Source organism: Rhinichthys klamathensis, unplaced genomic scaffold, assembly GCF_029890125.1.
Source record: "Rhinichthys klamathensis goyatoka isolate OS25496 unplaced genomic scaffold, OSU_Roscu_1.1 h1tg000286l_1, whole genome shotgun sequence".
NCBI classification, from domain to species: Eukaryota; Metazoa; Chordata; class Actinopteri; order Cypriniformes; family Leuciscidae; genus Rhinichthys; species Rhinichthys klamathensis.
Genome location: NW_026606805.1, coordinates 189,950 through 204,481, shown reverse-complemented (window position 1 = coordinate 204,481; position 14,532 = coordinate 189,950). Strand labels below are relative to the sequence as shown.

Here is a 14,532-nt window from a genome sequence, read left to right as displayed (position 1 = left end):
TGAAATAAACATGAATGAGGTCTTACTGGCATACTTTTACAAAAGTGTAATTATCTTAAAAACTATTAATGATAGAGAGGTGCGGTCTTTTTTACCGTCTTCCTCAGTGATAACTTACCCGGCTTGTAAATATACACACTTCCTTGTTGCGCAATACCACGATGTAAAAGGCCAATGAAATCGATGTTGTTTGGCAGATTCCGCGAACAACAACCAATGGAAAAATTGCCGATAGAGAAATATTTTTCTTACCCAATCAGAGGAAGGTTACCATGACGTTTCTAGCAAATCAGAGGACTCTGTAGCTTTGCAAGGGGTGGTACTATATAGTTAGGGATATGACGCAAACAGCGTTGAATGGAGAGAAGGAGAGAGAGCGAACGGAGGCTTACGGAGCGGATTATCAGAGATTTATATGAGAGAGAGAGACAGAACAATTATAATATATATATATACACAAAATTATAGCATTATTTATTGTTTTAGCACTTTTATGATGGCAAGCAGTAAACGATTTACGGTGGAACAAGCTCTGGAACAATTACTGGAGAGTGACGAGGAGAAAGCATTGCTTAGAAAATTCTAAGCATTCCTAAGAAAAACGCCTAGGACTATTTGTAAATAAAGTTACATTTTTCATTGTTCTTTACACATTTTATTTAACAATTACACATGTCTGTCAAGCATAAGGCTTTGACAAATATATTTTTTGTTCAAAAACTGTTCACTATTGTTGTGTGATGTGTGATTTTCAGAAATAAATGACATAAATCTAATTTCCGTTTTTGAAATTCTCTAGTTTATAGTAAATTTTTCACTCACACTTCCTTTATAAACACATTACATGCATGCTTATGTTAGCTTAGGGTCTTCTGAATCCATAGATACCAAACACATAGTGATCCATCTCCATTACATATGGTTTATAAGCCCAACTGTAAAAATAGAGAAAACGGAGCAAAAAGGGCTTAGTCCCCAGAGGGTTAAAGATACAGTACAACTTAATCTGTATCATGTCTCCCGTGTAATCTGTGTTTCAACTGCAGAGACGTCAATAAAACAGCCTGTAAACAATGACACGTAATGCTGCATTTATTCATTGACCATAAACGTGAAAAAATAACTCAGGAGCATTTTGCTAAAGATATGCACTATATTACATATTTATTGGTTTTTTTTTACTGTTCTTCAGTATTTAATGTATGTTTGACTAAATCCGCCATGTTTTATGACAGCCCCCATTTAGGAATGTTTATATTTCAAAACAAGTGCAAACATGATTATGTCATTAAAAAGTTATTATTATAAAAGCGTAATTTTAATGTACGTAGCCTATACAAATCAGTTAATTTTAACCTCTAATATTATAGTAATGTACCAACTGGGGTTCCCTCTATAGTTTACAGCATAAGTTGAGAGATTTTTTCCATGTACTGTACTCAATCGAATCGAAATTGAATTGAATTGCAAGCTTGTGAATCGAATTGTAAAATTTGTGTCAATATCAAGCCCTAAGCATTGTTTATTTGATTTGACATAAAGGGATGTGTTTAAAAACATTAGTTTTTGCTGCAATAAAACAGATATTGTGAAATTTGTATTAGCTACAGAAATGTTGGTATTGTGACAACAACCCTATTCCTTTTTCTTTCGGTAAAACTACTGTAGTGTAATGCACGGCTTACTGCTTTATTTCAAAACACGCTCATAAAAGTTCATACACGCAGATAAAGCATGAGTGCTTTCTAAATACATGTTGAGTGAGGGAGGAGGGATGACTGCAGGAATCTGTGTGTGTGTGTGTAGTTATGTGATGATGTGTGGGGGGTGGGGGGTGGGGGGTTTCACTGCCGTGGGGGAAGGGAGAACGTCTGGACGCAGAGGTCATGAGGGTTCAGGGTGTCTTAAAGTTTTTGTATGCAGACAGACACACACACACACACACACACACACACACACACACTTCACACTCACTCAGACGTGTAAGGTCATGTTACTGCCCCGATTTTGCTATGCATGTAAACACCTTTACCACAGTTCTGCTTGCTTATTCAGTGTGACGACTTATAACATAAATGAGGTTTTCTTGCATTGTCAGGTTTTTATAATGAGCAGATTTTTGATAGCTAAGACTAAGAGAGTTTTGTTGTGCATGTAAACACTGATATTACAGTAACAGTGATACTGATGACAGAAAGAGTCTAAATTTACACTACCATTCAAACGTTTGGGGTCGTCGTAAGATATTTCAATGTTTTTTAAATAAGTCTTTCCTGCTCATCAATGCTGCATACCATTCTGAAATATTATTACAATAAAAAAATCTTTTTGAATATATTTGTAAAAGTATTTTTACTTCCTGTATGGCAAAGCTGAATTTTCAGCATCATTACTCCAGTCTTCAGTGTCACATGATCCTTCAGAAATCATTCTTATATGCTGATTTGCTGCTCAAGTAACTTGAAAGCTGCTTATGGAAACCATGATACATTTGATTAATATAAAGTTTGTTTATACAGCCTTTATTTGAAATAGATATTTTGTAACATCCCTAAATTCACTGCATTCATGCTGAATAAAAATATTACATTCTTTAAAAAAAAAAAAATCTCCTGAAACTTTTAAACTGCGCTGTAAATAGTAAAAAAAAGGGAATGTAAACCGCTGAAATGTTTCAAATATTTCGCCACAGATGCGTATATACATATAAACACAGAAGAATTTTAAGGTGCATTTCTTGTGACGGTCTCAATAAAAACGTATTTTTTTTATAGATGCGACGCGTATACATGTGTGTTTCAGTGGTTTGGAGTGGACTCATTATAGGTAATGATCCATCTGAGTGAGAAGAACCTAATTAAAACACTATGGATAGTGTTTTAGACCACACATGACCAGAACCGCCCTGAGCTCCCAGACTCTCTCTCTCTCTCGCTGTGGGTGGTGCACGGGGCGGTACTGGAGCTTAGATGCTGGTACCGCTCAGATGGGCATACAGTGAGGGCAAAGAATTCATTAACCAAAATACTTAGGAGTTTGATGTGAGGCCACACACAGCGCAAGACAAACACAGACACACTGCCACACAGCTGCAGTTGGAGCGAAACCGAGCGCGTGCGGAGGGTTGTGCGAGCCGGAGATAGAGCAGGCCATCAAAGTGAAATGATATCAGAGTGAGAGCCAGCGTTTGGGGGTTAAGAGAGCTGGATGGAGACCAGCTTTGTCCTTTCAGACCTCGAGGGACTCTGACACAGGCAGCAGATCTGGCCCAAGGCCAGGCCACACGCAGGGGCCGTGCGCGCAGGAAAACCCCCGGCTAAATCGGGGATCACCAGGCCACGCTAGGCAGACACGCTCCTGCCCTGCCGCACTGCCACGATACAATAGCATGCAGATCGACTGGGTAATAGAGTTAAGAAAATGCATCTTGATATTTTTCAGCCATTGACGATATTCAATATCTTGAACAATCTTGATATTTCTGTATTTTTTAGCTTTTAGTATGAATATGTTAGCCTTAAGGTTATGAATAAGCTGGTGTGTTCCAATCCGCATTTAGAAGATATAAGCAATCAAAACTTACAGTCTCTCCCTCCCGCTAAAATGGATCACGGATTTTTATGCCATCACCGTGGACATCATCTTCTGTCCAATCAAATGCTCTCTAGAATTTAAAGCGTCCCGCCCTCTATACTATAAATAACACCTGGCCAAAGCGAGCGTTGACACGTCATGAAGCAATATGGGTCAGGGTTCTGTCACTTCTGTCTAGTCTATTTCTTGGTTTTGTGACAGAGCCCTGACACTCCTGTTTTGTCTTGTCTGTGTGTCTTGTTTCATGTACTTTCATGTCGTGTTTTGTCTTGTGCTGTGTAGCACGCAGCTTGTGTTTATCACTGGCTGTGTGCTTTCATGTTGTCATGTTTTGTGTGAACACGTGACTTATGAGTGTCCTCATTGGCTGCGTGTCCATGTCTGGTTTTGTGTGAGCACATGGCTTTTGATTTGCTTTACTGGCCATGTGCTTGTGTTTTTTGTCATGTTTGGTGTGTGAGCACATGGCTTGTTATGTTTCCTTGTTCCATGTGCTCGCCTGTCGATTGTCTAGCCCCTCCCATCTTGTTACTAGCCTGGTCCCACCAGACTCTCGTACATTTCACTTGTACGGAGAGTCTGGCATCGCTCCATTGACAAGCGTTAACTTCCTTGAAGGCGGGTACTCTGTTGAAGTCTAAAACTATTGGGCATGCCCAGAGCCACTCTGGATCTGCCATAACCAATCGCTGATGTTTGGTCGTGACGTATGACGACTCAAACTAGCGCACGACATCAACGTCATCGTTCTCAGCCACTCCCTCTGCTTGCTGATTGGCCCGGAGAAAACCAAAGAATACAGCACAATCCCAGACGAAGTACTGAAGGAACATGAAAATTGAGCGGAAGTACGAAGGAGGGCGGAGCCAGGCTATCTTGTTACCTGATTATTGATTAATTTGCCCCACCTGTCCTCCCTCGTTACCTGCTTTGTTTGCTCTCCCTATTTATTCTCCTTGTGTTTTCAGTCCTGTGCTGGTTTGTCGTTGAATGTACCCCTTGTGCCCTGCCTAGATCTTGTTGCCAAGTCAAGTCAAGTCTTTTGTTTTCCCCCACGGGGTAGTTTTGTTTGTATTCCGTTTTATTTTTATTATTAATAAAAGCCCATTGTTTTGTACTTGAGTCCTCAAGGTGATATTATATATTACGAATAAGTACGAATTGCAGTCTGTGAGGCAAAATAAACGCTATTGGCTATTTGAAAAGTGGGAGGAGCCATTCACTGTTTCAGTGGAAATTATGTCAACGCATCATACAAAGCTGCGCGTTCCAAGGCACTTCAGTGGGCCTTTAAAAGTATTTCTATTATGACAACTCTCAGAAGAGTTTAGCACGGTAATGGATATGACAATGTTAATGTATTTGGTCTTGATGGAATGGATCTCCTACGCTGTTATTGCTGCAGCTATTTATTATTGCTTTTATTGCACAGAGACTTGATACTGCCAATACACACACGACACACTGCTGTGAGCATGTAAGACATACTGCTGCTGCACAATAGCATGTGTGAAATTACCATTAGCAGATCTATCCAGGTGGAGATGGGGAAGGTCGTTAAGTGCACAAGACTGTAGTAGGGTGTCTCATTTTAGTGTGGGAAAACACCAAACCGACCCCAAAGAACTAATGCTGATGAAAGTCAACTGTGTTGTCGCTTGTGTCGGAAAAAAAGCTGCACTTGAACACACTGAGAGAACTACAGCCGACTGTCAACGAGCATGCGTGTTCTGCGCCTGTGTGTAAATGAGACAGCTGTCTATTTCTGCAGATATATTCATCTATATTTGTCATTTAAAAAGGGAAACCGACGCTGCAGATACACAAACCGTAAACAAAGCAGCGCGTGCTTACCAATTTGAATATCAATCCCACTGATCACTTTCTTTATATCTGAGAGAATCGCAGACGCCGGTGAGATATTTGGCATGCTAAATATCTGGACCTGTCGGCGATTCAAAATCCTGCTGTGTGAAAGTGTTCTGACTGAAAACGACATCGGCGATGACCTACAGCCAATAAAAGAGCAAGATACAGGACAGCAGGAAGTTCGGGGAGGAGTTATAGACCAGAATATCAGTATTTTAATATATCAAACAGAAATAAAGCAAAAACATTTGCTTGACCAGCAGCACATTGCAAAATTATTTATTTACCCCCAACTCTCTTTGCAGAACACACAGTTTTTTTTTCGCGGCAAATCAGCGCACAGGCAATTTGGATCATAAGCATCTTGCGGGCTATCATTTTTAATAACAATTTCAGTCTCGCGCGAGAACTCTCACGCACGCGTGATCTTACGTTATTTCTAGTGCTGTCAAACTATTAAAATATTTAATCGCATTAATGTCATAGTTGACTCGCGATTAATCGCAATTAATCGCACTTTTTTTTAATCTATTCTAAATGTCTCATTTTAATGCTCCTATCAACATGGAAAAGTGGATCGGCTTGCTTTGTGCATGTGTTTTTTTATTGAAAACAACATTGGCACATACTGTGTTCAATTTCACACTAACATTCTCACTTGGAGCAAATCATCTCTCACACAATGTAACACTGTCCACCAATAAAAGGGTGAAAGAAATACTGACGAGGTCCTGATATTGACGAGGGGGCGGAGAATTCGAATCAGCTGTGTGTGTGTGTGTGTGCTTGGCCATCAATGATAGCTCAGTTCACAACGACAAAAAAATCATTTTGCAATTTTTTAAAAGTAAACTTTCCATTCAGAATCTTATTGGCATCCATTTCGGCGTCTCGCGCTCGTCATCCAACTTAACGTTAACCAACTATTTGGCCGGCTCGCAAGCCTAAACAAGTGTGTGCGGCGTCGTGCCTGTTGTTTTGTTTCCGGTCTAGCTAGATCCGCTTGCGCTTTGGTCGACGAAGCAACAAAACATGCGCATGCCGAGTCCTGTTGCAAAAGCATGTGAAAAAAACTACAAAGTTTGCTAGGCCAAAAAGGCCGTTAATCGCGCGATAAAAAAAATGAACGCCGTTAAAATGGGTTTGCGTTAACGCCGTTAATAACGCGTTTAACTGACAGCCCTGGTTATTTCCTTATCACTTCTCTCACATTTGTTTGTTTGTGAAGCGTAGTTTGTGGACCAGACAGAAGTTGTCGATGATTCTTTCTTTTGTAAAATCATGCAGTGTGAAACCCCCATCGTGCAGTGTGAACACAGCAGCAACTGAATGCTGCCCTAGATAGTCATGCAGTGTGAAACCCCCATCGTGCAGTGTGAACACAGCAGCAACTGAATGCTGCCCTAGATAGTCGTGCAGTGTGAAAAAAACAGTGACCCGACTACTTTGAAAATCGTGCAGTGTGAACTCGGCATAACCAGAACAGCCAATCAGAGTTCTCTCTCACTGACGGCCCGAAGCCGATTCTAGATGCTGAATCGGCCCAAAAATACCTCGATGGCCGAGGTGTGTCCCGGGCTTTAGGTTTCAGAAGGGTACTCGTAAGCGCCCCCCTTGCAGTCAATATGTGTCCTCGATGCACACTTTTGACGAGCCCACACTAAAGCGAGCTCGGCAGCAGACTTCTACCCGACAGACAAAACGGCGTAACGTCACAAAAGTGTGGACTCGGAACTAGATTACGAGGGCTTAGGGTTCCATTTGGAACAGGAGCGGTGTGACCTCATGGCTGAGATGCAGAGATCACATGACCAGGGGAATACTACTCTTTTTTTTTTCATCGCCAGGAAAACAATCATGAATATTCAATGTATCACCCAGCCCTACTATGAACACTTCACATAAACACAAACAGAGAAACAACACACACTCGCACAGACCTCTCGCTATTAATGAATCCTGAAGACAACTGCTCACTGTCCAAGCCCAAGCTGAAGTGGCCTTCTGATTGTCACTGGGCTCTCCAATGAAAAGCACAGTGGCGGTGCATGGTACAGTCAGAGATAATAAAACCATGGCACTGAATGAATGAATTACCACGTGCACCTTACATGGCATTTACATGGTGCTCCACAATATTTCAAACAATACATTTAAGCATTTGGCAGACACTACACGTTCCCTGGGAATCCAACCCATGATCTTTCTAGCACCATGCTCTATCAGTTAAGATATAGGAACAATTACCATAGCATATGTAAAAAAAAATATTAATAAAAAAATCATACAATTGCTTTGGTAAATGTCCACTACCTGATACTTTTTCATTAATGAAGAGTTATCATTACCTAGAAAATAAAGAAAGGGCAGATAAATGGAACAAAAATCCGAACTTGCTTAACACATGAGAACGAACCTTTTTGGTTCTTGTTGAAGCTCAAACGTGATGCGTAACACGAGAATGAACCTCATTTGGTTCTTTCACGTCAATGCAAACATGCTTGAGCTTCCGTTTACCACGACTGATGTGTGAGTTACTGAATGCTTATAATGTAAATAATGTAATGTAATGTAAATAAAAGCCTAAATTCAATCTGTTCATCATATATATGATCGTGTCTCTTTAGAAAATTTGGACTAAAACGCTCAATTCATAATATGGATTAGTTTTACGATCTCTTTATGGACTTTTTAAAGTTTCAAAGTGTCACTTGCGTAGTTGTCAATGGAGGGACAGAAAGATCTCAGATTTCATTTTGAAAAGATCTTCATTTGTGTTCCGAAGATGAACTTGTTTCATTTTTGAGTGAACTATCCCTTTAAAGGTCGCGTTCTTCATGTTTTTTTTAATCTTTGATTGTGTTTACAGTGTGCAATATAACATGTTTATGTTTCGGTTGTAAAAAAACACAGTATTTTTCACACAATTTACTTATCTGTATACCGCTGTTTTCACTGTCCAAAAGACGGCCCGATGACTTCCTTGTTTTATGAAGTCCCTACTTCAGAAATACGTGACGAGTTCTGATTGTGCCAGCGGTTCCTGTGTTGTGATTCGACAGCAGCTTATCGCACGTTGCCCGGAAAGGTCACGCCTCTTACCATAAATTGGAGATGCGTGCGCAGCTGAAGTGCTTCTTCTCCATGGGAGCGCAACAAGACCACGCCCCTTTTTTGTGTATTCCTGTGGGCGGAGATTAGTCAAAAAACTGTTCTAGTTACGTCATTAAAAAAGGAAGTGGTAGAGGGATGTAGTCCAAACCGGCCGTTAGCTGTATGCTTTGAAAGGGGACTTCTGTTAAATAAAATATCTACCTAGGCATTGAACTTTGAGCTTTATAATTTTACAGGTATTATTTATGCTCTAACAGCAACATTACACACTAATTAAAGTTTGAAAAATGGAATCGCGAAGAACGGGACCTTTAAGCCAAGATGCTCTAGCAAAAGTGTCAAAAAGCTCAAAATACCTAGTGTTGTCAAAATATTCGGTACTTCGGTACCAAGTCGGTGGTACCGAGTACCCGGTCAAACCCGGTTCTGGACGCGCATGCATGCACGAGGGGTGTGAAGTTGTGTCCTCTTCATGAAAGCGCTGAGACATGGCGACCGGCGGCGCTGCTGATGTGGTGTCTGTGTATTAAACTGCAAAAAGACTAAATATTAACCCTGCATGTTCTGCTTGTCTCTGTGTGAATGAACGGCGCAGACGCGCGGTTTCATTTAACGTTACCTCTCTCACACACACACAGACACACACACACACACACACTGAAGCGCGAGTGACTGTTTTCAGTCTCTGCTGCCTCACGATATGGTGACATGATTCATGATTCATCTCCGAGAGTCACTTCATGAGCATTTTACCGTTTCATTTGAGAAAAACTATCGTCATATCATACACGCACAGAAACTCAAAGCAGATCTTCACGGCAACCCGTCAAAATAAAAGTTTGCTTTAACTTAAAGAAATTGACAGAAATAATTATATTAGGCTACTGTACAATAGATTTAACTACGTCTCCATTAATTAAAAATACTACTACTAATAATAATAATAATGTGTGCATAGAAGGTTGCTTATTTTTCACTTGATTTTTTTATAAGCAATATTTCTCAATATCATCAATATTTTCGTTTAAACAGCATGTAGCCTTCAATGCTTTCATAAATTTACCGTCATAAATAATAAAGTCATTGAATTGAATTTAATATTTTTTTTTCAAATAGTTAAATAAATTGGAAAAATAGTTCAAACTGATTTTGCTGTGGTACCAAAATAGGTACCGAGAACCGTAAAATTTTAATGGTATCGGTACCGACTACTGGAATTTTGGTACCGTGACATCTACTGCAATAAATAATATGGACAGTATGTCATTTGTGACTTATAAGCGGAAGTCAAAAGCTCAAAACTATAAGTGGACACATTCAGTTTAAAGCCTGAAGACAGATTCCTTGATTTCAATTGAAACACTGTTTGTCTGCCTTTCCCACCATTTCTCTCTCTCTCTCTCTCTCTCTCTCTCTACCACAATATCTTTGTGCCGGAGGGTATAACAGCCAGTAGCCATTTTTTCCTTTGACAGAAACCGCCCATATTTCCATAGGCACCATTTTCATGATGGCAGTGCCAATAGTGTCCGTGTACTGTTGCAGGGAATTACATCATCACATTGCATGTTACTGCTCTGGGTTTTTAGGACAAATGTTTATGAGTCTGTGCGTGCGTGTGTGTGTGTGCAAGGATTGATGCTTTGTGCCTGGGCAAGTGACCTCTGTATTGAATAGACAAACCGAAGAGATCAAGTTACCCCATTTCCCCCCTTTTCTCCTGCTCTGTCTCTCCGTCTCTGTCGGGTGTAGAGTTTCTCCAGGCTCCAGACCAGTGGCGTAGGCAGAAATTGTATTTTGGGTGGGCCAGTGAAAATGTGAGTGGGCCTATAGTTTTTCATAGAAAAAAATGACTTCAGTAATAATTAACCTTAGAGAGTAGAACAATTAATAGACAAACTGCAAAAACAGTTACACCTTTATATTCGGCAAATCATCATGTTCAACCAACAGAGCTTAATAAAGGCTGGACAAACCAGTGTAGACAATAACCTGTCTATTTTATTCAGGCTAGTCAGCAGTGCAAAGACAGTTCACCCGAAAATAAAGTAAGCTAAAATAATAATATCGCAGTTAGATGGGCGGGTAAACCCGCGTCAGGCTGACCGGGAGAGAGGGAGCAAGAAGCAGCCGCCACCAGCACCTGACTAGCCTTCTCCTGGGGTAATGAGTCTGAATAACTGGGCTGTGTGGACTCGGAAGATGAAGGCAGTGGCGTGTCTTCTTCCTCAACTCTTGCTTTTTTCAAATAGCACATTAAAGAAAGTTGTTTAGCCATTATTGTGGCGCCGACGCCGCTGTGAGTTTTCCTGTCGGAACCCCCAGCAACCATAGCAACCAATAACGTTCCGGAGAGAGGCTTTCTATAACTTGCTTTGACAGTTCCATTTTATTCGGAAAACGAATTAAACACACACAGCAGTCAACAATAAATCCGGTATATATTAATATATTTTCTTAAATACATTTGAATAAAAATAAACTAAAAATTTATTTTTATCAAACTTGCCTGGGCGGGCCAGTGAGTAATGTGGGCGGGCCAGTGCCGCCCTGGCCCAATACTGGCTACGCCCCTGCTCCAGACAGAGGCACTAATAGGGCCTTTACCCCCAGACACCAACAACACAGGGGACAGAGAGAGAGAGAGCGAGAGAGAGAGAGAGAGACGGTGGGGCGTGTGCGTGAGATGGAAGGAAAGTGTGTAATTGATGGCACACCTGCATGCTATCAGTAAAAATGAGAGCCATGAGTGCGTGTTAAAAGAAGGGAAACCAGAGATGGAGACGTGTGTGTGTGTGTGTGTGTGTGCAGTGTATTCAGCTATTTGAACTCAAAAGTGCACGTGAAATGTGCAGTTGCATGGGCAGCATGCTTTTTATCATGTTCCCTACAACCTACAAGAATAAGTTTGCTACTGCAGAAACCAACTAACAATGATTCCACTTCCTGACAAACATTTCACTCTCTCTCCTACAACTGCCTTTTCAAGCTGTTCTATACCTCATGGGGCGTCCCCTCATCCATACCCCCAAATCCCTCATGACCCCTTAAGAGTCTCTGACAAAGCAAACTCCTCCCATGTGACCCCTGTAGGCCTGTGTGCAGTTAATGACGTTATTATTAATGACATCACGGTGGTAAGAAACTAAACTAACAACTCAAATGACAATAGAGCTGCTTCTGAAATTGCATACTTGCCTACTATATAGTATGCGAAAAACAGTACGCTAACAGAGTAGTATGTCTGAATTCATAGTATTCGAAAAACAGTAGGCGAAAAGCACCCGTATGACCTACTACTTCTGGCGAGATTCTGAAGTGGGCATTCACTGACACTTTACTATCCCATGAGGCCATGGGAGAGGATTTATAAATGGCAGTGAAGCAACGCAACTAACGCTGGTAGGTCACGTGACAGTAACAACATGGCGGATGTAGTACGTCCGAATTTCACTCACACTATCCACATTCATACTATATATAGAACATACTTTTTTAACGGTTGCGAAGTTCAAATTCAAATGTAGTACCTACTCAGACGGTACGCGATTTCGGACGCAGCGAACATAATGCGTAGTAAGTCAAATGCAGTAATAACTATACAACAAATTAAGGCTCTCTATCGACATCTGTGGTTGAAACATAAAATTGTGACCATGCTCTGGCACTGAAGTAAATCACACATCTGTGATCCGCTATAGTCGCCAAACTTTTGTTTCCTCAGTTTATGAACATGACATAAATATGCAAGGACAAATGGCAGAAGCATAAAATTAATCAGCTCTGAATATAGATCATTTCAAATGAAAGCTCTGCATAGTTTTGCAGCATTGAGCCAATCACAAACATAACCTCAGATTGGAAAATCAACAGATAAGTTAGCACTGAAGAAAAACTGAGTGGATTCTGCACGCTCACAAATGCATACTCTCATTATAACAAATAATTATGTAAATAAGAGATTCGTTGTGCAGTCAGCTTCATTAATTATAACGGAGCAGTGTAAGATTTTTGTTGGATAGCATTTACACTAGTATTTTCATGATTGGATAGCTTTCTGACGAGTAAAAATGCCCTAAGAAATTACCAATATAAATGAACCCAGCTAGAACCATCTAAACACACACACACAGCAAATGGTAGAAAGAGAAGTGTCTGATTGTATAATTCCAGGGTTTATACTTCTATATGCGTCTCTATATCTGCTGGCCAAACAGACAGTGCACAAACACACACAGGCGAAACACCCACACACACACACAGACGAAATGCAGAGAGAAGGGGCTCCACATGAGAGGGTGGGTAGGTTAACACATTCCTAGATAAAACAGTTACAAAAGACTCGAACAGGTTCCAGGCAGAGTCTGTGTGTGTGAGATTAATGGTTACAGTATCCCAGGTAAGTGTGTGGGAGTGTATGAGACCTCTATAGGGGTCAGCAGCTACAGCATAATAATATCACAAACGAAACAGACACACACAGAGAGAGATACTTCTGTGTTTACAATGTGAGAGTGAAATAATCTGGTGACAGTTTGAAAGGAAGGAAAAGAAAGTGCTTTCATGGTGCACATTGTATATTTTACTCACTGAGTGTCTCTCGCTCTTTAAACCACACACACAATACTCTCTTCCTCCGCTGGGACTAGCAGACAGATGCAGTACGCTGACACTAAACCACACACACACACACACACGTATAAATATACTCCATTCACTCACCTGGAAACAGCTGGCTGGTGTTCCAACACACACGCACAGTCACACACACACACACACACACACACACACACACACACACACACACACACACACACACACACACACACACACACACACACACACACACACACACACACACAGCTAATTTAAAACTCTTGCATGTCTAACAGAGGGGTGAAGGAACCAAAACATCTTTTTAAAATCCGTAATCCATCCCATTTGGGAGGAAATCTCAAAAGTTTCTCCTAGAAGCAATGAGATGTTGAGTGAGATAAGTGGATTGAGACACCCCAGGATTGTCACATCTCCAAATTTTCAGAAGAGGTCTAAACAACGTTACAAACTGTTCCCAAGTATGCAATCTTCAATCTAAACAATTTTAATCTTGGTGTATCCATATTTTTTTTAGTCCAATAGAACTTTAGGAAAAACTTCAAAGAAAGTTGACAACCTTTGATCTGCAGATTCAATCTGTACATTCAAATTTGCCATATCGATGATCATTTACGAATCGCATGACATGAGGGCGAGTGAATGAAGGCAGAATGAGTGAACTAACATCACCCGATGAAAACACAGCGAATAACTAAATCTGCTGAGCAATGAAAGAGCAACATCTGAGAAATAACGTTTTCCACTGGGATCACACCCCACAACTAAAAGCATAGGCTTCTCTGGCTTCTCACTCTTTGTGGCTGTTATATAGCGGCAGTCTCTGTGTCACATATTCCTGATGGAACAGCAGCAGAGAGAGAAATACAACTATTCTCAACTCAAGGACTCGGATGCAGAGAGAAGAGAGAGAGAGAGAGAGAGAGAGAGAGAGAGAGAGAGAGAGAGAGAGAGAGAGAGAGAGAGAGAGTCCTCCACAACTAACCTGGAAGAATTTCTGCCTTTCACACACACTTATGCAGAATGTGTCAAACAAACGGGAAAGATGGAGACAGAACATTCTCTCCACAATCCTATACTTCAGCTACTGTTGAACAAAGAGACAGACAAAGAGAGGCAGAATGACTCTCAGACAGTTTTATGGGGGAAAAAATGAGTGGGGGGGGGGGGGGGGGGAATTGGGATCAGTCACCTGAGAAAAGGAGGGAATGTGAGAGCAGACAGATGAAAGAAACGTTACACACGTAGCCTGTCTTCTGTAATTCACAAGCCTCCAGTCAATCTGCCGTCGTCTGCAGGGACCCTGTCCTTCACAGTCCATTATTACACACACACACACAC

At 40.9% G+C, this 14,532-nt stretch overlaps 1 protein-coding gene across 4 annotated transcripts in view; it reads right to left on the bottom strand.

The window, feature by feature from the left end:
* kdm6ba (lysine (K)-specific demethylase 6B, a) overlaps positions 1-14,532 on the bottom strand; it is a 126,073-nt gene that overhangs the window by 70,465 nt on the left and 41,076 nt on the right. The window lies entirely within an intron of this gene.